The sequence below is a fragment of the Athene cunicularia genome (assembly GCF_003259725.1).
Source record: "Athene cunicularia isolate RWA chromosome 1 unlocalized genomic scaffold, athCun1 chr1_part1, whole genome shotgun sequence".
NCBI classification, from domain to species: Eukaryota; Metazoa; Chordata; class Aves; order Strigiformes; family Strigidae; genus Athene; species Athene cunicularia.
In genome coordinates, this window is record NW_020799091.1 from 85636995 (window position 1) to 85664661 (window position 27667).

At 39.4% G+C, this 27667-nt stretch overlaps 1 long non-coding RNA gene across 1 annotated transcript; it reads left to right on the plus strand.

The window, feature by feature from the left end:
- The first annotated feature begins 18281 nt into the window (after positions 1-18281).
- LOC113485097 lies at positions 18282-27112 on the plus strand. The gene is made up of 3 exons (XR_003399353.1): positions 18282-18400; positions 21779-21819; positions 26990-27112. It is a non-coding gene; the product is annotated as an uncharacterized LOC113485097 (long non-coding RNA).
- Positions 27113-27667: the final 555 nt, after the last annotated feature.

Here is a 27667-nt window from a genome sequence, read left to right on the forward strand (position 1 = left end):
CTTTAAATCTTAAAATAAATGAGATCGGAAGCCATGCTACTGTATGCAAACTATGAATCAGAAATAAATGTCCTAGATTGGAGGGAAAAAAACTTCTTGGCCCTGTGTTTGTGCTTCCTGAAAAGCTTTCCAGAAACAGTTGATCTGCTTAAAGACTGGACAACAAGACATCCTACAATCCAGTGATGCTGGACTTGATTGCCTGGAATCCACAATAAAGCTCCCTGAAAAAATGACCTTTAAAAACATCACCCCATATCTCCTGCTGACACAAGAGTGATTTACAAGCCTCTGAAGCAGCCTATAGACCTGTCCTGGTTCAGCTAGGATAGGGTTGTTTCCCCAGCAGTGTGGAGGGAGCTCTAGCTGGGTTATTCAATACCATGCTGACATCAGGTCTGGGCGCCCAAGCGCGGGAAGAGCAGGGACGGCTTTTGTTCATCCTCGGTCCTCTTTGCTGCTGTATCCTTATGGTATATCTCTGTATATCTCGTCCTGTTCATTGTTATTACTGTTTATTGTTATTGTTATTGCTATCGTTGTTGTTCGGTTTATTATTTGTTACACTGTTTTATTAAATCTTTCCTTATCTCAACCCCAAGGTTTGTTTCTCATTCCCTGCCCCGTCCGGTCCGAGAGTGGGGAGGGACAACGGCAACGTGGTCTCGGGTCCTGGCAGGGCCTAAACCAACACAAGACCCTTTATTATTATGGTTATGATTTTACTTTTCAAGGGGTTGGTTTAAGTATTTAGTTATTTTTTACTTACTATCATTGCTCAAGGCTCTGCATTGTCCACAGGCATCTTCTTTCACATGAAGGTATTTGCGATTTTTATTGGTAATGGAAAGAAACAGTGTTGCAGGACTGTGTGCAAGTCTCCTTGCATACACTGCAGAATCTGGTGCTTCACCACTGAAGTTGAAGAGTCACACTGCTTGCTATCATTCATTCTCTTTACTCACTTTTCCCCATATGACCCCAGAAAACAGACAGTGTAACTCATGTGCTTCTACTGCCTTTATTGTCTACCTTACACTTTACACTATTTAACTTCAAATATTTTCTGTAGACCATTTTAGTTGCACCTCAAATCTTTATCCCATTCCCTGCCTTTACCAATCTAATCTACTGATAAATTTTTATAGGGAGGATTTTCCAAACAATCTCTTCCAAGAATCCTGTATCCTTTCCAACTATTTCATATCCCTTGTCAGAGAGATTGCCCTCTATGTGAGAAGATGCCGTCTTCCTTTTTTATTTTATTTTTTTTTTTTTTAAATTTTAAGGGATTGCATGAGGTTTATTAACAGGGAGTTGTGGCAAAGAGAGTTTGCATTTTGTGAACTATTTTTTAACCTGTGGAGGTTTGAACTGAGCCGGCAGCCAGATGCCATGTGGCTGGCCATTCACCTCACCACTCTGGTAAGATAGGGGAGGAACAAAAGAAGAGGATTCCTGGGTTGAGTAAAAAGAAAGAAATTACTAAATATAACAAAAGAACAACGGTAACAATAGTGAGTTCAAAAGAAAATGGGTAAAATGCAGCAGTGAGTTACTGAAGGACCACCCCCCACAGCAACAATACCACCAGCAGAGCCCAAGAGAGAGCCATACCCCCACCTGGACATGACATCACATGGTATGAAATACTCCAATGAAAATTAACTCCATCCTAGTCAAAACCAGGACATAACCTATACCTCATTAATCACCTTTATCTTAATTTTTCTAGTCAACTCAAACTATATATGCACATTCATCATATTCATATACTGTAGTATATTAACTACAGTTATGGTGTAAATCTTGAACTATTTCTACTTAATATGCATCATCTCCTTTTTCTTCAGATAGCACAAATACTACTTCTGGGGTTCTGTGAATTCTGTTAAGTCTTCTTGTCAAATTTTAGGCTTCTCAGGGCTTCATCTTCTCTGCCTTGACTTAAAAAAACCCCGCATACATCTGCTCTGTTTAGAAGAAAACTTGGAGAAATACATAACCTAAACACATTTTAAAATATCTCTGCTAATGAATTCCTTACTTTACAAGAGAAGAAATCACACCACTGTACTTCTGCTTACTTGTATTGTTTGCTTATTTGGGCTGCTGTAGAATTTTGGCTTTGGTTTCAATTTGATCACAATTTTTTACCAAGTTCTATAATAATTCTCCAACGAAAAGACAAAATGAGAAAAAAATTCTATTATACTAGACATTTTGCTGGGGTTGGTCTATAAAATGTATGGATTTTCTTGCACCAAAATTCTAAGAAAAGGCTTACTTCAAGATACAGAAGTTTGTCACGCATATTTAAAATCTCCCTTTCACATAATTTGTTTGGATGTCTAATCTTTGTTGTCTGTAGCCAATCATGTATTTAAGAATAAATCTTCAGGCTTTGTGGAATACGAAAGGACTACTGCAGAGTGGTAGAGCTTGTTAATGCAATAAGATTAGTTGACTAATGTGGCTATTCCATTTTTACTACGTAATCTGGCTCAGATATTTGTATCTGCTAGTATCTTGTGCTGCCTAGGTGTATACTGACGTATTCAGAAGCAAGGTAAATAATAGATTTTATTAAGTTCCTTCTCGTCCTGATTTTTGTTGATGTTAATTTCAGTCCAAACTGAAATTCAGCAGAATTGTTGACAACTCCAAGAAACAATCATTTGATTCAAAGATTTAGACCTGGATATAATTGTGGCTTCATAAATTTGGTTATCTTTGCACTTTATTGGGAAGAAATTAAATCTGATTTTTTTAAAAAAGTTTTTAAATGTTAAGAAAGTGAATTGGTATTAGACTAAATATAGTTATTTAAGATCAATAGACTATAGATACTAATTTCAAACAGAATTGACTGATTTTGTACAATTTGGCTTCTTCCTCAGAGAATGATATTATGTCTTTTCTCACGTGAAAGTCACATTGATTTAAAGAATTCAGATGAAGGTACTTAGTTTTCTTCTCTAATATGAATTGTAAGGCTTGTGCTGGGTTTGTGTGATGGGGATTTGGTAGCCTGAGAGAGGGCTACAGTGCTGGAGCCCTCTGAGAATTTTCCCGAAAGTTCCCTGGCTCCAAGTCAGACCCGCCTCTGGCCAAGGCTGATCCAATTAGTGACAGTGACCGCACCTCTGTGATATCATATTTAAGAAGAGGAACCTAAGAGGGGGTGGGATTTTGGGAGGAGGAGTTACAGGAAGGACACTATGTGAACACCCAAGTCAGTGGAAAGAAGGAGGAGGAAGAGGGGGATATGTGCCATAGCAGAGACTCCCCTGCAGCCAGTGGTGTGATGGCAGGGCCCCCCTCCCTGCCACCCATGGAGGTTGCTGGTGGAACAGAGGTATGCCTGCAGCCTGTGGAGGATCCTGGGACTCTGTGGGAAAAAGAAGAACCACCTGTTGTAGTTTGGGACTGGAAGGACTACAACATGTTGAGGTGACCTACGCCAGAGCATCTTGGGAAGAGCTGCATCCCGTGGGGAGGACTCATGGCAGAGACACTTTGTGGAGGACAGTGTCCTGATTTCGACCAGGATGGAGTTAATTTTCACTGGCGTATTTCATACCATGTGATGTCATGCCCAGGTGAGCGGTCTCCTCTCGGGCTCTTCCCCTCCAATGTGAGCCTTCTGCTCATCAGTCCATGTTGCTGCTGTGGGGGGTGGTCACTGCATTCGGTAAGCCACTGTTGCATTTTACCTATTTTCTTTTTGAACTCACTATTCTTACTGTTGTTGTTATATTTAGTAAATTCTTTCTTTTTATTCAACCCACAAATTCTCTTGTTTTGTCCCTCCCCTATCTTACCAGAGGGGGGAGGTGGAGGTGAACGGCTGGCCGTGTGTTGTCTAGCTTCCAGCTGAGCTCAAGACTCCACCGATGGTCTCCCATGAGACATGGAGCAGGAAGAAGAATGCAGAAGAGTGCTCCTCATCCTGCTTGGAGGAAGAAGCAGCAGACTTACTGAGCACCTATCCCCTGCCCCTGTGCTGCTGGGAGAGAAGGTAGAGATATCAGGAACAAAACTGAGCCCAGGAAGAAAGGAGGGGTGGGAGGAAGTATTTTTGAGACATGACAATGGTTCTCACTGTCCCATTCTGTCTGTTAAGTGTAATTACTGTCAGTGTTTTTAATGAAATAAAGATCCTTTTTCTTTCCTTAAGGAGACTGTCTTTTGCCTATGATGGTTAATGGGTGAGTGACACTTCCCTGCCCTTATCTCCATTCCTGAGATTTTTGATTCATTTTCTCCTTCCCAGCACACGGGAAGAAGGGGTGAGTGAATGGCTGAGTGGTGCTCAGTTGCCCTCTGGGCTCAAACCATCACAGGTTATACTCATACTGTGCTGAGTTCCATCTTGACTTAGACTTTCCTGTACAATTTCTTTGCCTGTGTATTACAGAGATTGTAAGTGGTATGCTTTCTCATGTAAATGGAAATATTCTGTTCAGAAAAATAAAAGTAGGATTCCCCTTCAACACAAACACTTTTTCTCCATGTTCGTGGCTATCCAAGCCACAAATGAACCACATATACTCTCTGAGAAGCTAAGAATAAAACTAATGTTAACTGTCTTGCCTTAAGGTAGTTTCATCTATCTTGTCCATTGTTATTTACAAGATTTCATTATATATGCCAGCAAGATGTGGACTGCTGTAATGAAGAACTTTAGTACTTTAAGGTCTATCTTCTGGCTACTTTTTAAAAAAGATTTTCTTAACTTTATTTCTGTGGCTTTAATGATAGTAATTTGTCTGACATTTTTAAACCCCCAGGTACTTGGAAATTCAGCATCTAAGGTTTTGCAGAAAATAACTCTTCCTTCAGTTCTTATGGCCTTTGTAGATCTTCTCCTGAAGCTCTTACATTCTCATGGCTCTCACTGGAAACACTGAAGGTTCTGAGGATGCACAGGTTTCCAAATCAATAAGGTCCTTCATTCTATTGAATCCAAGAACTGTAATAAAACACTGGGGATGCAATCCTGGCTGGATCACAACAAAATACAACATTGTATAGCCCAATGAAATGAATCTATCAGGCTTTGTACTGCTCTACAAGTAACAATGTTTAGTAAGAGCTACTATGAGTTTTGTGTGTAGTCTATAAATCACAAAGTGTTTCTCATAATATTTCCTTTGAGAAAAGCACTTAGATGGTTCACTGAAGGCTGCATTCCTGTATTAGAGAAAGAACTTCTAAGTGAAGAGGAGGAAATCGATAATGGACAGAAATTCAGTCTAGTAACCTGAATAAATAAAAAATAAAAATGTATTCAGAATGCTACTTTTCTATGTCAGTTTGCACCCAAATGTTGCTTTAAACAAAATCCTATTCTCAATACATGGAAGGAGCACAGAGTCCATGTTTCCTCAGCTGGAGGAAGAATTTTCATAACGAAATGTGAAAAGAAACTCAAGGAATACTGAAAAGTAAATGTTTCTGAAAAAAAAAAAAAAAAAAAAAAAAAAAAAAAAGAAAAAGCTGTTCAGAGATTATAAGATAACATGAAGGAAATAGATGTCTTATTTGATGCAACTTGCTATCCAAACAAAAAGGTTTGCTTTGATTAACTTTATTGTATCTGTCTCTTGCCCATATGAGATCTGCTCTTTTTTTAGTCTTTGATGCCATTCACTTTTCTTTGCTATAAATCTTCATTTCATTTTATAGTGAATGTCTGAACTCCAGATGGTGTGATTATTAAATTCAGTGGCTATTTGTTTTTCCTCCAACAAACCATTGGCATGCTGGACTTGCTGCTGTAAAATCTAGTGTGTAATGTCATGATTCCCCAATCCAACAAAATATTCCGTTATGAAAGGGGGATTTTATTTTGACCAGAAAATTAGGCTACTGTGCTGACATCTGTGTGGAAGAGGTTAGGCTCCAGGTGTCATATTTATCATATTGTAGACTGGCCTCATTTCCCCAGAAAAAGGAGATACATTTCATTGGTATTTTAATAAAATTCAGTGCATGTTCCTCGCTATCTGAGGAGCAGTTGATTATCTCCACCATTGCTAACAGACTGTTCAGCTTTACAGCCTGAAAATATAAGCCCTTCACCTCCAGGAAGAGATTGGAGGACGTTTGAAAAAACTGGATGTGTGGAAGACAGTTATACATAAAATCATCAAACTGTGATTTTTGAGCACTTTTAAAAAAGAAAATCTGCAAAAATTATCAGTTATACAAAAGATTGCTTCTCAAGGGTATCATGTCTTGCTGCCTCCATCAATGACATTGATAGCAGTCATCACAATGATGTCCCTTCATTATTCATTCCTTACTTTTAAGATCATAGTGGGACTCACCATATTTTAAATGAATAAGTTAACCATGAGAATGTTAAAACTGTTTCGGCTTCATATACAAATAAAATTCTGAAAGAGAATTCAAATGAAATGGATGTAATTAACTTATTTAAGCATCTTTCCAGTTTAAATCAGGTTTACTGAATTTAGTTTTTCGTCGAAGGTATGAGGTTTTGCTGGTATTTGTGAAAAAATGAACCTTATTAGTATGACAGACTGAAGTAGGATAAGGATTCTACATTTCTGTTTCACAACTTGCTGCAGATAACCACTCAGCTCACCAAAAAGCACTCTCAGTCTTGCCCTCCCATATGTGTGTGCCTGCTTGCACACTTGGAGTACATGGGTCTTAAAGCTATCAGATATCAGAGCTAAGAATGTGTGCCCTCCAGACCATCAGAGTTGATGTAATCTGAGGAGACTGTGGGGTAGCTGAACCCCTGCAATTATTTCAGTCTGGTTGGTTTCTCTGTAGTGACTGCTAAAATGGTGCTTCTGAGACAATGTTTTGATGTGAACATTTGATAATTTCCTCTTTTTGCCTGCTGTAGTTTCCTTAGTACTTTCTTTAGACAGGCCACAAGAAAGGCCAGGACTTGTGCAGGAAATATTAAAAGCTACCTTTAAACACAGGTAATACATTTAAATATGTACATTACAGATCTGCCCTCCAAGGGTGATAATATCTGCAGTGTGAACAAATCCTGACTGTTCAGCTACAGAAAAGATTGACCCAGGGAGAACCCAGGCTAATGGAAGGGCACAGACTCTCAGGCCAGCAGTTATTCAAAAATCAGAATGTATTGACTAGGCTGAATCCGAAGGAAAATTCAGAGTCAGAAACTGTGGGGTGCATCAATAAAGCATGAATGAGTACAGGTGAAAGAAATGGAGAGCATGGGTGTTCCCTGGGATAGGGTCCAAGGTACTGATGCACGTTGCAAGGTGGTGAGATGAGTGCAGGGACCTATGCAGGGAGAATGTTAGTAGAGCCAAAGCACAGCTAGAGCTCAACCTGGCTACAGCTGTTAAGGATAACAAAAAATGTTTCTATAAATTCATTAACAGCAAAATGAGGATTAGGGACAATCTCCCTCCTTTATTGGATGCAGAGGCAAACATGGTAACTAAGGATGAGGAAAAGGCTGAGGTGCTCAGTGCCTGGTTTGCCTCAGTCTTTAGCAGTGGAACTGGCTGTTCCCTGGACACCCAGCCTCATGACCTGGGAGATGGGGAGGGGAAGCAGACTGAGGTCAGCACAGTTGAAGAGGAGGTGGTCAGAGACATGCTATACCACTTGGGTGCACACAAGTCTGTGAGACTGTGTGGGTTACACCCAAGGGTGCTGAAAGAGTTGGCAGATGTGCTCGCCAAGCCATTTTCCATGATTTACCTGAAGTCATGGCTAACCGGGGAGGTCCCATTGGACTGGAGGGTGGCAAATGTAACACCCATCTGCAAGAGAAGCAGAAAGGAGAATCCAAGAAACTATAGACCTGTCAGTCTGACCTCGGTGCCAGGGAAGGTCATCTCAGGTGCCATTAAAAGTCATATAATGGACAACCAGGGGATCAGGCCCAGTCAACAGGGGTTTATGAAAGGCAGGTCCTGCCTGACAAACCTGATCTCCTTCTGTGACAAAATGACCTGACTATTGGATGAGGGAAAAGCTGTGGATATTGTCTACCTGGATTTTTGAAAAACATATGATACAATTCCACATAGAAGTCTCATAGAAAAACTGGCTGCCCATGGCCTGGATGACGTACGGTCTGCTGGGTCAAGCCCTGGATGGATGGACGGTCCCAGAGAGTGGGGGTCAATGGAGCTAAATCCAGCTGGTGGCCGGTCACAAGTGGCGTTCCTCAGGGCTCGGTGTTGGGACCATTTCTGTTCAACATCTTTATTGATGATAAGGACATAGAAAGTATTATCACTAAATTCGCAGATGACACCAAGTTAAGCGGGACTGTCAATCTGCATGAAGATAGGGAGGCACTACAGAGGGACTTGGATAGGTTGGATCAGTGGGCCAACCTCGGTGGGATGAGCTTCAACAAGGCCAAGTGCCACAACAACCCCATGCATGGCTACAGGCTTGGGGAGCTGTGGCTGGAGAGCTGTCTGGAGAGAAGGATCTGGGGGTTCTAACTGACAAACAGTTGGACATGAGCCAGCAGTGTGTCCAGGTGGCCAAGAAAGCCAACGGCATCCTGGCTTGTATTAGAAATAGTGTGACCAGCAGAAGTAGGGAGGTGATAGTGCCCCTGTACTCTGCACTGGTGAGGCCACACCTGGAGTATTGTGTCCAGTTTTGGGCACCTCAATACAAGAGAGTTATCGAGGTGCTGGAGCGAGTGCAGAGTGGGGAAAGGAAGCTGGTGAAGGGCCTGGAGAACAAATCCTGTGAGGAGCCATTGAAGGAGCTGGGACTGTTCAGTCTGAGGAAGAGAAGGCTGAGGGCAGACCTCATCACTCTCTACAGCTCCCTGAAAGGACATTGCAGAGACCTTGGTGGTGGTCTCTTCTCACAGGTGATTAGTGACAGAACAAGAGGGAATCACTTTAAACTGCAACAGGGGAGGTTCAGACTGCACATTAGGAAAAAAAAACCTCACAGAAGGAGTGGTCAGCCAGTGGAATAGGCTGCCCGGGGAGGTGGTGGAGTCACCATCCCTGAATGTGTTTAAGGGTTATTTAGATGAGATGCGGGGGGATATGGTGTAGGGGAGAACTTTGTAGAGTAGGGCTGATGGTTGGACTCAGGTCTTTTCCAACCTGAATGATTCTGTGATTCTATGATGAGTGCATAGTGAGCAATCTTGGGCCAGAGTTGGTGGTGGTAGGTGCAGCTAGGTTTGCTTGAAGGGAGAAAGGGAATGAGTAGTCTCTTGTGGATGGCTCTGTGTAAGAACAGAGTAGGGAATGCAGGTGGCTTCCTGGTGTAGAAGACAGGATAGCAGGAGGACACAGAACATTCAACATGGTTGTAGCAGCCACATTGGGAGTTTAGTCCTTGAGTGTTTTCCTGTTAATGTTTGTATTCTTCCACCTCAACGCAACAGTGCTCTTTGTCTTACCTTGTCATGGCTTAACCTCAGCCATAAACTAAGTACCACGCAGCCACTCGCTCACTACTCCCCACTTCCAGTGGGACAGGGTAGAGAATTGAAAAAAAAAGGTAAAACTTGTAGGTTGAGATAAGAACGCTTTAATAACTAAAATAAACTAAAATAAAATAAAATAAAAATATAATAATAACAACAGTAATGAAAAGGAATATGGTGAAAGAGAGAGAGAGAAATAAATCCCAATAAAAGACAAGTGATGTTCTGTGCAGTTGCTCATCACCGGCTGACTGATGCTCCAGCAGCAATCTGCCCCCCAGACGACTCCCCCCAGTTTACATACTGAGCATGATGCTCTGTGGTATGGAATGTCCAAAGAGATAGTTCAGGTCAGCTGTCCTGGTTATGTTCCCTCCCAGCTTCTTGTGCACTTACTGGCAGAGTATGGGAAATGGAAAAATCCTTAAAATAAGTGTTACTTAACAATAAGTAAAACATCAGTGTTTTATCAACATTATTCTCATACTAAATCCAAAACACAGAACTGTACCAGCTACTGGGAAGAAAATTAACTCTTCCAGCTGAAACCAGGACAGACCTTCTCTGGGAGAGATAAAGCATCTGGATGATATGGAGGTGGACCTTCACACCAGGGAATGATGTCTGGACCTATTGTCAACAAAAATGTGAAATGCATGTAGTGTGTCTCTTCCCTTTCAAGGATATGGTGATACATCTGACACTGGAATCTGTTACTGCTTTACACGTTTTTTGATCTGTTTGTTGACCAATATGTTGTTGAAGTGACCAGCAAGATAAGACCCTTGAGGAGTTATAACACTTTCTTTATCAAAACATTTTTTTCCACACTGCCGTTCTGTTGTCAGTAATTTTGTGGTCTTCATTGCTGTAATCTGATTTGGATAACAAACTGCCTGTGAAGCAGATGGTACCCTTTGCCACTTCTACAGGATCTCAGGCTAGGACTAATTGAAAATTCCCCTGGTGTGTATGGAATTAAGCTTTGCTCTTATCACCCACAGAAGAGAAGAACCTGATTATTTGCACAACTGAAAAAACCTCATTCACTAAGGCTGCAGAGATGAATAGATCCCTTTGCCAAGTTTCAAATGCACTAGGGACTGGTGACACTTTATAGAGCTGTGCCACTGCTCTGTGGCTCTGCGGATCTGTGCCCCTGGCTGGCAACTTGCTTTTAGTTCCTGTTCCAAATAGTTTGGCCTCTTGCTGTGAAAAGATACTTTCACACAATTTCCAATCCATTAAGGAAGTACCTGTCTGGCAGTTTCCAATCCATACGAGCCTGTACATTTCCATTCCATACAAGTTCATATATTTTTTTCTCTTCTCTCACTCTCTGCCTGACAGCCTAGAGAAGAATAATTTTTGCAAGATGAAGAAAAAGGGAAGAAGAGGTAGAACTAACTAGAATTAACAGCTTTTTCCTCCTTAGAAATATAGATTCGCAAGAAGACCAGGATGAAAATGCCACTAATGGCCATTGTTCCTCCTGTTCCGAACATGAAATCGAAGTATGTCTTCTCTTTCAAGAGAAGGCCTGTGGACCTGTTATAACCTTTACGGTACAGCTTAAAGTTTTCGTTTCAAATATTTTTATATTGTTTGATTTTTACTTTATATTAGAGATGTTAAAAGATACTTTATGAGAGTGTATCCTCTCCTGTTCTCAATACTCTAGTCTTTATACTTTGAATCTTTATGCATCTTGCAACTTTTAATAAATTTCTGTTAATGTTATATGTGTCTTGTTCTTGCTTCCTCTGCAAAGAGGTATGTGCATTAGAAAACTATGGTCTAGAATGTGGTTTGAGAAATTTATTTGTTCTTTGAATGTTTGTTAGTGAAGAAGAGGTGGAAGAACTGTCCCTTGTTCTTGGAGCAGAAGGGGTGGCATTTATACACTTAGGATACTGATAAAGCAGCCTCTCCACTCAAGGAAGTTTTATGCATCATAAGCTTTGTAATGCTTGGGAGTTAAAAGTCCAGATTTGGTCCCTAACACTTTAGATGCATTTTCTGGAAATCCAGCTATAAAGCTGTTTCCTTCTTTGAAAATGAAAACTGATGTCCTGAACCTTGAGGTATCCAGTGAGGATAGCTGGTGATCCTCTTCCTAGCTGCACTGTTTTAAAGAAATCTGTATTCCCTAGAGTTTTGCAAAGGTTTATAACTTCACATAGAGGCTTACTGTGCAAATGCAATCTAGATAAGAAAGGCCTATATGAATGAACAAGTACACTGACAACAGAAGACAACTTCTCAAGCAGAGAGATTTGGTGAAAATGACTCATAGTAAATGAGGTGTGATAGATTATGTCCAGTTACTACATTTGGGCACCTGAAAACAGGTTAATAGTGGGTTTTGAAAATACCTCCACATTCTGCTCCCATTTAAGGAAAACATGCACTTGTCCCAGGTCTTCAAACTAACTTATACTTTAGGGTCCTGTTTATGGTAGTGCCACAGTTAAATGTAGTGAAGCCATTTGTTAGCTATATTGCCTGAACAGTTGTACATAGACACCTGTAGGTTTGGTTGTACACACACATTTTTTTTTTTTTTTTTTTTTTTTTTTTTTTTAATTGTTCCTTGGAAAGATTTATTACATGTAGCACTCCATAACTGATAAGTCAAGAAGTTGAACTATTATTTTTCATAGCTAATTTCTGGACTTTGTGAAGGAGCTCCTTGGACTTTTGCCAGTTCCGTTTTAAGTGGGTTTATGTTGCTTGCATATATTGCTGCAATATCCGATTACCATGGGAATTAATTTAATGTCAAATATTAATATCAATAGCGTCTGGACAGAAAATAACCAATAATTTAAAACCCACTATTTAAAAATATTGAGTTCTTTTTGCATTGTAAAACATATGAGAACATTAATTATCTTATTTACAAGCATCAGCCTATTCAGAAAAATATTGTCTCTCTAGCTTTCCCTCTCTTTTCATCCAAAATAAGACATTGGAAGAAAGTAAGTAAACAAGGTATAGCAGCTAAGAGCAATAATAACACATGACATTTGATCATTCTAAATATTCCCACTTAATAACCCATGCAGGTATGGTTACTCAGGTTTCTACTGGTGAAGACCTAGAAGAAATAAAACAGAATCTATGAAAAAGGATTTTGGTTTATGAGTACTATTGTTTGAACTCCTGAGATTTGTTTTTCATCTCTCGTATAAAAAATTAATGTCCAGATTATCCCACAGACATTAATGGTGTTGCTTCTTGCTTGCACTGGGGCTGCACTTAGGAACTGATTTCCGTGATTTGTAGCTGGAACATTGTAAGTGCAGCTAGTTTAAAAATTTTCCTTTAGCAATGACATGACATTTCCAACGACACATTTTAAAAGCTTAAAGGGTCCCTTTTCCCCTTTCCTCTCTTTACTTGTATCTCGTGTTGTGGTTGACTGTGGATGACTTGTGTTTTACAGGTCCTACTGTGAAGTTGAAAAATTTATTTTATAAGCTAAGAAAAATCTTTTAAAAAGAAATAAAAAAATAAGAAACTAGATTTTCATTTTAATCTTCTCTTCAATACCTAATCTTGTTCCACCTACTCTGGATATAAGACTGTTACTATAAACAAATACTGGAACTAAAATATGGAGAGAGGTAAAATAAAAATGAAAAAAAATTCCTTATTGCTTAGCTATTGTCTCTGTTAATTTTTAAGACTATTTTCATTAGCTGATATGTGTTCATCTTCCTTGTCTGTTATCATCCTATGGACAAGTAATGCACAAACTGTGTTTCCAAATAAAAAATCATACCAGGTGGTGTCGCGGTAGAGACGGACATGACAACGTTTTTGCAGCAGAATAGCCATCTTTATTGCTCCCCCCATATCTTATATACTTTATCCTTTTATCCATTCACCATTCTCATTGGTTACATGGCTGTTTGTCTATTACTTTATTGGCTTTTCTTAAAATCCCCCACTGTTCGGGTATCTGACAAACACAGTATATTTCTTCTTTCTCCTTATCTTCAGTTCCTTTCTCAGGCTGACACAGCACTCCGAGACTTTTCCAGCTGCTCAGGGGTACACAACAAGCTGGTCAAGGTCAAACTGTTCTCTGTCAGGCATGTGGCAGGCACGCTGCCTCCCCCAACAAGGTGGTTATAGTGTCCACACTAAAGGGAAGCCATTCAGAAGCCTGACTCAATTATCTGTATCTGGAAGCAAGAGGAATTGGAAGTCCATGTACAGTCTCAGGGCTATGATGTGATGGGAGCCATGGGGACCTGACACATGTGAGTGGAGCACAGTTCTTGGTGGGTATAGGTTCTTTGAAAGGGCTGAGCAATAACAAGAGGAAGGGGAATTGTGCTCTATGGAAAGGCATGATTTGACTGCATTGAGCTCCAGTGCCAATTGGAAGGCATGTCTGTCAAGACCTGACCAAGGTCAAAATGATGCAATTTTAGCAGTATCATCACTGGGATATGCTGCAAACTGCCTGAAGTGGATTTGGGTTCCCACCAAGAATTAGTGGAAGGGTCCTGACCACAGGCCTGTCACGGTTTGAACTTGGCCAGCACCCAAACACTACACAGCTAGTCACTCACCTTTTCCCCTGCTTGGTAAAACAAAAAGGAACAAGATGAGGAACAAAGAGGAAAGACTTGTAGGTTGAAATAAAAAACAGTTTAGTGATGGTAAAAAAACAACAGAAAAAATAGGAAGTCCAAATGCTAATGAACAATGTGTTTGCTCACTACCTGCTGCCCACTCCCAGCAGTGATCCCGACAGAACAAAGATCCCACTGATGAGAAGTGAGGGAGAACCCGCCTCCTTTATATATTGAGCATAACATCTCATGATATGGAATACTCCAAAGGCCCATCAGGGCCCAGCACTCCAGCTGTGCCACCTTCCAGCTCAAGGAAAGTTAACTCTATCCTGGCCAATATCTGGGTCAGGTGCTCTGGCTATGCTCTCTCCCAGCTCAAGAAAATTAACTGTATCCCAGCCAAAACCAAGACAGGGCCCTAGTGTTCATGGGAGATGGCACCCACACAGCCATATTCTGAGAGTGCAGCATGGCGTTGTGCATCAATCCAAGAAGTTTCAAAATTGTGTCGGTGACAATTTCCTAATGAAAAAGTTAGAGAGGGTGAGCAGGAGTAATGCTCTCTTTGCTTAGTGCTTACAAACAAGGAAGAATGACAGAAATGATCACAGGTGGCAGGGTGGGCTGCAGCAATGAGAAAATGGTGGAGTTCTGGACCCAGAGGAATACTGAGCAGGCGAATAGCAGAGTTAGGGCTCTGAGCTGTGGATTAGACTTTGGGCTATTCTGGAAGTTGCCGGACAGAATCCCTGGGGGAAACTGACCAACAGAAAAAGTACCCAGGAGACCTGTTTGGTTTTTGAGAAAAGTTTATTAGAAGGTTAGGAACAAATCGTCCCATTGTGGAGGAACACTGGGAATTTTGGCAGAGGCTTCTGAATTCAAGAGGAAAATGTGAGAATATAGGAGGTGGAAACAAGGACCAGCAAAGATGTGTATGTAAGCATTGGTCTGACACTTTGGGTGAAATCAAAAAAGACAGTCAGCCACACCTGTTTCTGGAAAGATTATAAAGCACATTTTCACAGAATTGATTTCCAAACATGGGAAGGACAGAGACATAATTAGTAACAGTCAACTCGGGTTTACCAATGGAAATTCCTTCTTATCCAACCTGGTGACCTTCTATGATGAAAAAAACTTAGTGCAGATGTCGTGAGAAAGGTGGATGTGATACACTTAGTACTGCTCATAAGCAACAATGTGTTCCCATTCATCTGAATGCCATCTGACAACATAAATATTTTTCAATCCTTTTTAGTAAATTATAATGGAAAATCCCAGAGCTAAGCACTAGTAAAACACTGGGACAAAGTGAAGCTGGTAGAAATTTTTATTGGCTTAAATATTTCCCATCAGGGACATATACTTATGAAATGTCAAAGAGAAAATATGAGTGAATAAATAAATAAATAAATAAATAAATATTTTCCCCCTGTTTATACTTAACTTTCCTCATTTCCAGTGATGCCAACATATTCTTAGCTCTGATTCTGAGGTATTTTCCTTCTTGCCATATCCGAGCAAATGAGATCAGTTTGAGCATGGAGTCCCATCATGAAGAGTCAGATAAAATATGAGCTTCCTTATCCTCTGTAGGACTAAAAGCTTTCCCTCCAGCTTTGATCATTTGGGTAGTGATATAAAAACGACTAAGCTTTACATGGAGAGACTCAAAATAGACTCCACAAGTGCCAGGGGGAGATTCAGAAAATTGAATTATTATCTAAACTGCCAAATATGGGATATTTTTCAGCATTTACCTTTTGAATAGGCTTTAAACCCAAGAAATATATTTATTGACAGATGCTTCAGCAAGGCACCACAGTTACTGTGTTTACAGACTTGAGTTATACATATGATTGTATTTATGATTCTTATTATTTACTGTGACTTTGGAGAACAATGAAGAATGAGTCCTTATTGTGTCTGGGACATGAAACTGCTGTAAAATAAGTCCAGAAAGAATAAAAAGGAGAGCTTTATGGACAGCTCTTTGAAACAGCTGACCTTCAAGTAGATTCTTCTTCAATGTTAACCAGAAAATGAAGAATAGGAAATAGGAATTTGTGACAAAATGTTCCCTGAGTTCTGTACTATAGATTTTAAAAGATAGAGTGGTTTATACAGAGAAAATATTTCATTCTGAGCAAAACTAGTTATTACATAGAGAAGTTTTCTGTTGTTTCAGTTTTGACCTGTTTTCTCTCTTTAAATCAGCAATGCTCTACTGGTATGAAAAAACTGTAGCCTATTATCTGAATCAAATCCATTAGCAGGCAAATGCAGACAGCCTATTTTCACAGATAAGAAATCTCACTTCAAAAAACTTGCTAATTTATTTTTTCTGTGTTTGTATATGAACATCTGTGCATGTGTGTGCATGTTAAGTGAACCTGCACTGAGCACTTAAAATGGCATATATACTATTTTCAGAAATTCCACTGCTATTTAGTTAGTCGGGTGTTTGTTCATGTCATCTGTCCTGTTTCATTGTGCTAGTGCATATGTACGAGAAATTGGAGAAAACAGCTTTATCTCTCTGTTTAGGTTTATTTTTAATAGAAGAGAAAGAAAACAAAAAAAGCTGCTTACTTGCTTCATAATCTGATGTTTTATTCTGTAGGTATGCTTTATTGTACAGTGTCTTGCATTAGAGCATTTGGATACACATTCTGTTTTCCAGATGTGCCTGCTGTATTCCTTTATTTGTTTTGCAGTTTTCTCCTTGTATGGTTTACAAATAATTGGCTGCAGATGCCTGGTCACACTGAGCACTTCTGTAATTTTAATTGACAATTGAACAGCAAACAAGAACAAACCCACAAACACTTTGAGATGGTCATGACGAAACTTAGCATATGGTAGACTAATATCTCATTATGATTTCTTGGCCCATTTAAAGCAACAAATTTGCAGTACGCCTGCATGTTTCTTTAAAATATATGAGAGAACAGGTTCACTAAGGATAAATCTAAACCATTGGCAAGATTTACCCTACAGTGCTTCCTGATTTTCCCAGTTATCCTGGCTAGGGAGCTGGCTCATCTACATGCCACATCCACCTTAACCTTGCATGCCATAGCAAGCTGTGAATAAGGAGAGAGGCCAATGTGTGCCCAGGAGTTGTCCTTTCATGAAGTAGGGAATAGTTAAATCATGTATTTAGGACTCTTGTTTGAATGTAGTCTTTGTGGGACCATCAGTGATGCTATTTTGCATTTTTTTGAAAAGCTAGAAACATTGTCCTTGTTATATATAATTTTTTTTTTTTTTTTTTTTTCTAATAAGAGAGTTTAAGAAAATGTTGAAGTGAAGAGATAGTATAGCTCCATTGAAGCAGTGCTGATTCAGACCAGCAGGAAGTCTGAACTTGCAAGTCAGATTGGTTTATGGGTCATATCCTGGCTACAAGGTACTATCAGATTTACTGACAAACTGGGCATGCTTTCTGCTAGAGAAAAGCCTGACTGAAACGCTGACTCCTGGAGAAAAAAACAAAACAAAGTATTATGGCATACGGGGATTTTTTCTCCCCTCTCCCAACAGAATCAGTTCCACAGTGATTCCTCCACCTGATTTTCACCAGCTTTTCTGTATCTCCTTGTTTTTTTCCTATGTGACCTCTTTATGAAAACAACTGCAGAACTATACTATATGATGGGATAAAAAGACAGGCATAAAAGAGGAATTTACACACATTTAGGAGATGTAGAGTATCTATTAAAATGAGAAAACTGGGAAGACAAAGTTAAAACTTATTTTCTTAATGTTCAGCAGCATCTTGAAATATACTCAGAAGAGAAAAATAATTAAATGAACAAGAACTGTCAAAAGCCAATGGCTCTACATTGCTTTTCATTCTTCTAAGTCCTTTATTTAATAAATGCTCTGCTCTGAATAAAGAGATTAATAAAAAGCTCATGATAGAGATTAACATTTTGTTCAATATTCATTGTTTCACCTGATATAAAATGGAAACTGGAAGCACTTTGTTAAATGGACTGAAAATTTGAAAGGTGGTGTAATTTCACTATACCTTCTATAAGTACCTCTTAAACATTAATCTGAAAAGCTGTTTTGTAGCTGCCAAAAGCACTGTCTCCTCAGGGATGCCTGCACACCTTCCAGTCCAACAATATGGTACAGTGACTATATCTCTCCTCTCCCTCTCCTCTCCTCTCCTCTCCTCTCCTCTCCACAAAATCCTGTTGAAGTGGGCAGCATGTGCTGTATGGAGGGGAGGAAGGACCACAGGGGAATGCAGAACATGCATAAAAAATATTTACACCTAAGAAGAATTCTGGGTTTACAATGACTATGTAAAGAAGTGCTTGGAGGGCAAAAGGTACAAATATGCTTAAAGGTAGGAAAAGATAAGTTTGCTGAAACAGAATGGTATGCAATACTTCCATTGACAGTACTACTGTTGGAATATAGGACTTCATTCTTCTAACATCTAAATCTAGTTACTCCAGCATTGTTAGGATGGTCAATATGCACTTACCTTTGACTTCCTTTGTTAAAATTGTTTCTGTGGTGCAGTCAGAAGTAAAACTTCTTATCTGCTATGTATGATTGAAAATATGTAGAAGGACTTGCTCTAAAAAGGCACTGTGTTTTGAATTATCTTTTTTTCTTTTAAATATGGTTCAAGTTTCACTAGGATATTGATATCTTTCTGTAGAGTCTTCAAATTGTATTTGTTTTTCTGTATGTACAGAGGGCTGGTAGTAACTGATGCAAATAAAGTTAGAAGATGCCAGAAGATACCCACTATGTCAAATACAAAATTGTTTTTTTTCATGTGGATTTTTTTAACTTTTAGTCTGCTTTGTCTTAGCTTACACTGGTGGGGTGGCAAACTGAAAATCTTAGTCAATTTACAAAAATGTTGTTTGGTCTTGTAAAGCACAGATAATATTTTAGAAACCTTTTCTCCTAGGAGGGATATATGCTTATTCTGGTTCATAAGATGGTTAAAAATGTTAATATTCTCATGGAATGGAAATTCCATGTTACAGCCCATTTGAGGTTTGGGCTGCTGGCAGATCACTTTGGGCTCTGATCATTGAACACATTGTTCCTGAAAACAGAGTTCAGGTCCTTGTCTTTCATAAAGAGACAAGCACAGTACTCTATGATATAATTGTTTTCTTTAGTAACATTGTAAGGACTTAGAAAGCTGCAATTCCTCTCTCTCCCTCTCTCAGTTGGTGCACTAGTTCTTATGACAGAGAGGAGTAGGAAATCTTTTCATTTCATGTAGGAAATCTCTCAGTTGAATTACCTTGAGGTTTTTTTTTGTTTGTTTGTTTGTTGGGTTTTTTTGTTTGTTTGTTTGTTTTTCTTCCTCTGAGGTTATAGAGTGGGTGGCATAAAAAAAACAGCATTTACCATTACTATGGTAAAGTACTGAACCTCACTGCAATGCTCACTGAATCGGAGATATTTAGAGGAATAGGAAATAAAAATCTGTTAATTTTATTAACCATCTCCATTATACATGACTACATAAAAATGTATTTTTAATCTCAAAAGAAATAGCTCAACTGTACGTTCATGACACAAACACCTGCTGGTCATTAAGGATTTGATTGGCAGTTACTGATTTTTGTTTCTGAATTTCTCATTATATAATCTTCAGGATGAGCAAAGAAGAGAGTGTAAAGCAGACTGTGCTCTCTCACTAATACTTAGGATCCGGAAATAACAAATTCTCTGTTAAAATATTACTTACTGAATGTATGAATTTAAGGATGTGGGGTTTAGTATCCTGTTTCTTTTCCCATTATGACTCACCATTAGTGTCTGAAAGCAAGAAAGGATATAAGGTACCAAGAAATAATGATGTAGTAGGGATTTCCAGGATAACCGTAACTGATTCAATATGTCTACATACGTGTACATATATTTTTTGCAGCCACACAATACTAGCTTGGGACCCAGAAGCCCCATCTATTTTTGCTTCTCAACAAAGACCCATTAGCCTGGACACACATGGCAGCACAATGGTGATGCAGATATGCTGTGTCTGGCACTGGAGCTAGCACATCCAAAGGAACCTTGGGTAGCTCTCTGTGTCTTTCCTTTGCCTCTTACAGCAATAACATAAGAAACTGCAATGGGAGACAGTTATTGATTTGCTCTTAGAGCCAGATCAAATAAGTCAGATGTTATAAACCTTTTTTTTTCTAAAACTGAGCAAGCTATGAGCAAGGCTGGAAGATTTTGATAGGTACCCAGGCTTATGAGATAGCCAAGGCTAAAGATTATATTTTCTTAGTTCTAGTTACACTAATAACAGAGGTAAGGAGCAAACTTGCCTAGAGCAGTGCTTTTTGAACTAAAGATGGACCTTTGAAAAATTCATTTTCATGATGGTCCTTTGTGGGAAGAGGATGGCAATGGAGAAGAAGGACTGTGACCCCTTAAGGAAGGGATAGTATGAGAGACTAAACCCAGCTACACTTACCTTTCATCTTCCTGTAACCGGAGGTTAAAGAAAGCAACTATGTTTTCCTCCTAAGGTCTATTGTATGTAGGTGTAAGACAGAAGATTTACTTTATGTTTTCTTTTATTGGATAAGCATCAAGAAACAGCAGAGGTGTAGGAGGCTGGTATTCCTATCACACTTGGGTGCTTTAAAAAAGAAAAATCTGATTCTATAAATGCACATTTTAAAATCAGTCTGTAAAGGAACGGGCATGAAACAATAATATAATAAATGTCAGATGAATACTTCATTTTGTCAAACTGCTATTTAAGATAGTGTAATCTATTAAGTGTTTCCAGACAGTGACAAAGTGACTTGTTTGTTTGTTTGTTTGTTTGTTATGAAATGCTGTATTCCTGTATACTCAAGGATTAACCTTAGAGAACATAAACTGGTATATTTTTTGCATTGTGAATTATAACATTGATCACTTCAGCTTGCTTTTACTTATAATGCAGTTGGTGATTTCTGTTTGTCATGGAAGAAAATGGAAAGAAATAAAAACTGTTAGCTGTCTAACTATCTCTCTAACTGTAGAAGAGTTGGCCATTAGCAACAAATGAAACATGGATACATGTATGTTGATAAATGTTAATTTCAAAATAATCAGGTGGAAAATTGATAATTTATTTGATAAGAAAGCTCACCTTACATAGAAATTCTGCACCAGCCCAAGAAACTTGGCAAATCCAAATTAACACATATTTTAAAATACTGAAAAAAACACTGTGAAACAGATTATATGCTGATTTCATATTGCACATAATTTAATAAGAAATCATTTGACTTAATGTGTAGAGAACATGTATGCGTAAAATTTTTCAAATGAGCAGAACTACTATTTCCATCGTGTTACTGTCATATTTAATAGCTTTCAAAAAAAACCCCAACCTATAAACACTCTTTTTTTTTTTTTTTTTTTTTTTTCTATTTCACAGGTCACATGTTCTATGAGGGTGACACCTGAGTCAGAATTTTCTGTCACAGAGACTAGTTTGTCTACCAAAAATATTAAATCACCAGTTAGGCAAGACCACTTTTGAAATAAAGTTATTTCATTGGAGACATATCAGCTTATACAAAGTTAAACAGATAATGCAATTAACATAATTTCTCAAGCTTAACTATTCATTAGTTCTTTAGAATGACAATCAGTTCTGTAAGAAATGAAACTGATAAATTACATTGGAATTAACAACAAAAAGGAGAACTTATTTTTTGTTATGTTTAATTAACTTGTCATCCAGGTTCTTATGGGGCCTGACAGAGCTGCACAGACTGTGACCATGTAAGTCTTCTTCCATGCTAACAGTAACAATAATAATAAAATAAGTTATGCCATTTTCTATTTAGAACTAATTGATAGTCGAAATAATTTTTCCCCTTGGATCTCAATTCTGATAAGAGAAAGTCAGTCTAAAATTGATTAAAATGAAGCATAATTCCTGGAATTTCTAAAGGCTCTTTGTTACTCTATATGCCATTCTTCTCAAAAGAATGTATTTAGCTTACTGTACTTGCAACCATCTCATAGTTCTGGTTCCAGTAAGACAAGTTATTGGGAGGACGGCAAAGCATATGTTGAAATTCCAGAGAAAAGAGTAGCTTCGCGGGGAACGTAGAGATTGCATCAGTCCAGTTCAATGTGTAGCAACATCCCAACTGAGAGTAAATAAGGGTCAGATGTATTGCCAAAAGACATTTAAGAATTAGTTTGATTGCAGGATGAGCAGAGTAATTTATCTTGGCTCCCAAATGAGGATGCAGCACAGGAGGAAACACCTGAAGCTGTATTATGAAGATAAGGTATCAGGTTTGGGCTTTTGGTGTAAGACCTTTGATTTACCCTTGGAAGCCTAACAAATAGCATTTCATAACATGTCTGAAATAATACTAAAAAACTCTTCTGATTTGGGTTATGAAAATATGTCATGTGATCACTACAAATCACTTGATCTGTACTCCTCCACCATATTAAAAGAATTACAAATATTTGTTTTGTCAAGACTAACCAAGTAACAAAAAGAGAAACATTTTGGTAATAAATATTATGTAATAAATAAAATAATACTAGATACTATTTCCTATACTACAAATATATTTTTATAGTGAAAATTAAATCACTTCCATGACAATGTTGAACCCAAAATTTGCCATTTTTACTAACTCAGTTTTATTTCAACAATTCAACAGTCTTGTTTTTCAGTCATTTTGAACACAAAGCTTACATTTGCACTTTCATGGTATTATACCTGCAATTCCGACACTGCCAAGGCTACCAATAACTTCTGCTTAATATCATTTTGAATTCTTAAATACACTGGGAGATCTTACTTTTTACAGGAGGTACCAGGGATGAGATATTGTTGATTTTGAACTCAAATAGTGTTTGAATTACACAGGAATACACTGGAATATTACACAAGAAAAATTGAAGGATATTACTTTATTTTTCTTGGCAAATTACTTTTTCACTGTTGAACTGATAGTAGTAGTAGTACTGTAAGTATGGTAAATCTAAATTAAGAGTGTAAATACATATTTGTGTGGTATTTCATCATTGTAGTTCAAAACCTCACTTCCTTTTGAACCTCAGATACACACAGGTGTCTGGAATAGATCACTCTTAATATACATGCAGAGTTTCCCCTGGGATATTTCATTTTTCAAATCATGTGACTGAAATAATTTTGTAACTTCCACCAAAATGTCATCTTCTGCCCACAGTAATGAAGAAGGGCAGTACCTCTTGGTTCTAGGGCTCCCTGCTGTGTTTAGTAATGAATTTAATTTCTGGGGTGTGTTCCCTGTCCACATAAGTCAGGTTTCTGCAAACCATATTTCAAATTTGAATGAGAAGACGGAACATAAGAGTTCCAGGAAAATTATTTTCCTCACCTTCTGAAGTCATTCATATCAGTGCTCTCAGATGTCTCCCTCAAAATTAAATGTAGCAATTCCATATTGGATATAGAAAAGGAAAAATAAGACAACAACATAATAATAAATCCCCCTAAACAACATTGCAATGACGGTCAATTAATTTCCACAAAGAAATGCATGAAACAGCTGCCTGATTGGGGGTGACAGACTGGAAAGCTACTCTTGTGTAATCTACTTCTTTATGGTAAAATATATGTGACTTTGTTGATAAAGGCTGAATAGATATGTGTAACATTATACTGATTTCATTGTTCCCTGGATACATGTGAATTTAAAAAAAATGCCCACTGTTTCATTTATGTTTTATCCGTGAGATTTCAAATGTTACCAATGCCATATTTTGTCTCTTCTAGACAAATCTTAGGAAGAAGTGAAGCTTTCATAATGTTATACAAAATTAAATTGGGAGATATTTTTGCATTATATTGTGAGCATTATTTGTTAAAGTGAAAGTAAATAGATGTTTTGGATGAACCAGTGTTACAAAAAAAAAAAGTGACAGAATTTACTCACAATCTTCATGTGTATGAAATGGTCGGATTTCAGTTTTTATTTATTCATTCATTTTGAGATTAAGAGAGAGGAAAGGTCTCTTTAAATCTCAAGAACCACAGTCCTGAATGTAGAGATAAATACTGAGTGTGTGAATTGTGTTGGAATTTTTCAGTAATTCAAACTCAGGAAAAAAAAAAATGGAAGACCTAAATAGCAACAACTTGAGGTATGTAAGAAATAGTATTTGTTCATTTTTGAAAACCTTTGATATTGAGTACAGTTTTATAAGTGCTGTGTATATATGAAGGTAGGCCAAAAAGAAGGAAGGCTGGTAAATGGACAGAAAGCAATGAGCGATGGAAACGAAGATTCAGAAGTTCCTTCAAATGCCTTTATAAAAAAGTACTCTAAGTAGGAAGCTGAAGGGAAAATTTTTCTTAAAGGGAAAAGTTAACCATAAAGTTTTAGTCTGCTTTAATAGTGCTCTCTCCAAATTCTTCTCTAAGCACCACAGAAGTAGCTGTCAGGTGGTGAGCAGTTCTAAGTACTTTCTCTTAGGACTTAAGTAGGATCAACCTTTTTGAAAAACTAACCCTGACTTTATGGTCAGGACACACTAAAAATGCATTAGTGGTTTATGTATCGGCATAGGTGATTTTTACAGGACATTGCTCATCCTGTCTTGGGGCTCTCTGCAGCACCCGGACATGTTCCATTGGTCTGTGTGAAATGGCTTCTCTCTTGGTGAAGCCAAGAAGAACTTGTTCATGGGAGAGTGCCATGTAGAGCCCTCCTGCCTTAAGAGGTGTGTCAGGTTTTGCAGTTGGTTGATCACCACTCCAGCCCTTTTCTAGGGAGTACATGTACAGGGATGCAGTTCTGAAAGTAGTCTATGGTTTTTTCCTCATGTCAAGAGAGTTCAAAAGGTCAAGGAGGGTTTCCAAGTACTCCAGCACTGTCTCCAGGCTCTTGAACTGAGACAGAGGATATTGCTGACAGTGTGTTTTAGAGATGTTGCTGGCATTGCTTCAGGTTCTCAGAACAGGAAGCTTTTCAAAGCTCTCATCATTTTTAAGGTGGAACTATATTGTTAGGTTAGACTTCTTTTTTTGAAGTTTAGAATATGTCCAGTTGAAAGTAGAATGATGTTGCACAAGGAGCTGTTTCAGCATGGCATCTCACACCAATTTCAGCTAAACATTTTGGGGTTGTCTCTCCTTGAACAGCCCCATAAGAGTCTGTCACGCTTACCCTGCAGCTGGTAGTGGAGTTCACTACTGGGAGCAGTATAATTCAGTTCCCATGCTGTTCTTACCAGGATCTGAAGCTTTTCTCTGCTCAGAGATTAATTTCTCTTGTCTTTCTGAACAAGCCAATCTAGGCATTCCCATTGTTGCAATGACATCTTTGTCCTTGTCTATGGGACTGGACAGAATACACCTGAGGGTGCTGAAGGAGCTGGCAGGGGTGCTTGACAAGCCGCTTCCCATCATTTACCAGCAGTCCTGGATGACTGGGAAGGTCCCGACTGATTGGAAATTGGCCAATGTGATGCCCATATATAAGAAGGGTCAGAAGGATGATCCAGGAAATTACAGGCCTGTCAGCTTGACATTGGTGCCCGGGAAGCTGATGGAGCAGCTCATCCTGAGTACCATCATACAGCACATGAGGGACAACAAGGGGATCAGGCCCAGTCAGCAGGGGTTTATGAAAGGCAGGTCCTGCCTGACAAACCTGATCTATGACAGGGTGACCTGCTTATTGGATGGGGGAAAGGCTGTGGATGTTGTTTACCTTGACTTTAGCAAGGCCTTTGACACCATTTCCCACAGCATTCTCCTGGTGAAACTGGCTGCTCATGGCTTGGATGGGCACACGCTTTGCTGGGTAAAAAACTGTCTGGATGGCCGGGCACAGAGAGTTGTGGTGAAAGGAGTTAAATCCAGTTGGCGGCCGGTCACGAGTGGTGTCCCCCAGGGCTCGGTGTTGGGGCCACTCCTGTTTAACATCTTTATTGATGATCTAGATGAGGGGATCGAGTGCACCCTCAGTCAGTTTGCAGATGACCCCAAGTTGAGTGGGAGTGTTGATCTGCTCGAGGGCAGGGAGGCTCTGCAGAGAGACCTGGACAGGCTGGAGCCATGGGCTGAGGCCAACTGGAGGAGTTTCCATAAGGCCAAATGCCGGGGGCTGCCCTTGGGCCACAACAACCCCCAGTAGCGCTACAGGCTTGGGGAGGAGTGGCTGGAGAGCTGCCAGTCAGAGAGGGACCTGGGGGTGTTGATTGACAGCTGGCTGAACAGGAGCCAGCAGTGTGCCCAGGGGGCCAAGAAGGCCAATGGCATCCTGGCTTGTGTCAGCAATAGCGTGGCCAGCAGGGACAGGGAAGGGATCTGACCCCTGGACTCGGCACTGGTGAGGCCGCACCTCGATTCCTGTGTTCAGTTTTGGGCCCCTCACTACAAAAAGGACATTGAATGACCTGAGCGTGTCCAGAGAAGGGCAACGAAGCTGGTGCAGGGTCTGGAGCACAGGTCGTACGGGGAGCGGCTGAGGGAACTGGGGGTGTTTAGTCTGGAGAAGAGGAGGCTGAGGGGAGACCTCATCGCCCTCTACAGCTACCTGAAAGGAGGGTGCAGAGAGCTGGGGATGAGTCTCTTTAACCAAGTAACAAGCGATAGGACAGGGAAGGTTTAGACTGGATATTAGGAAGCATTTATTTCCAGAAGGGGTTGTTAGGTGTTGGAATGGGCTGCCCAGGGAGGTAGTGGAGTCCCCATCCCTGGGGGTGTTTAAGAGTAGGAATGACAGTGCTTAGGCATATGGTGTAGTTGGGAACTGTCAGTGCTAGGTTAATGGTTGGACTAGGTGGTCTTCAAGGTCTTTTCCAACCTAGATGATTCTGTGATTGTGTGAAATTATTTTAAATACCTGGGGAATAGCAACCAGCTACAGACTCATACATTATGTCCTCTCAGATAATAAAGAAATGTTGAATTATTGGTTTTAATCCTCAGACTTTCCTGTGGAAGAAGAGAGTTAAAGTACATGGTTGGACAACTGTTTCAGCTGCAGTCCCTCCTCCATGATTTGCCTCTGGAAGGAGACAGTTGCTTCAAGAGATATACATGCAATGCATTTTTCAGGTAGGCGATGCTGAGAGGTGGGCTAAGACTGACAAAGGATTATCCTATGTTGGCCCTTGAGAACATCACCCCTGATTTGGCAAAGAAAGCATTTGTGAGAAAATTTGTATGCTGAAATATTGGGACACTAAGGGCAGTTATCTTTTTATTACCGATGATCCTCAGCAACTGCTACCCCTACTTGTTCAGAAGAGCTCTGTTCCTCAAAAAACTGTATCAAGTGCAGACTATTTTATCTCAGTAGCAGCATGCTCTCTCTCAAGAAGCTGTTTCTGAATTTTCAAATGTGTAACACTGGGAAAGTTGCAGGTTAGATCAGTCTGGTTAATTTTCAGAGGAGGAAGTCTTCTGCTCTCCCTCTCCCACCCCCAACACTAACAGTGCTCGTTTTCTAAGTGACACTACTGCTCTTCCAGCAGCAGCTTCTTTCTATTCCTTCTGTTCTCCCCAGCTGTCTGTGTGTCTCTACTAGATTTTCAGCGATAGTCTCTTTGCAATGACCAAGGTTCACAGGCTGCAGAAGGACAGAAAAACACATACTTTTCAGTT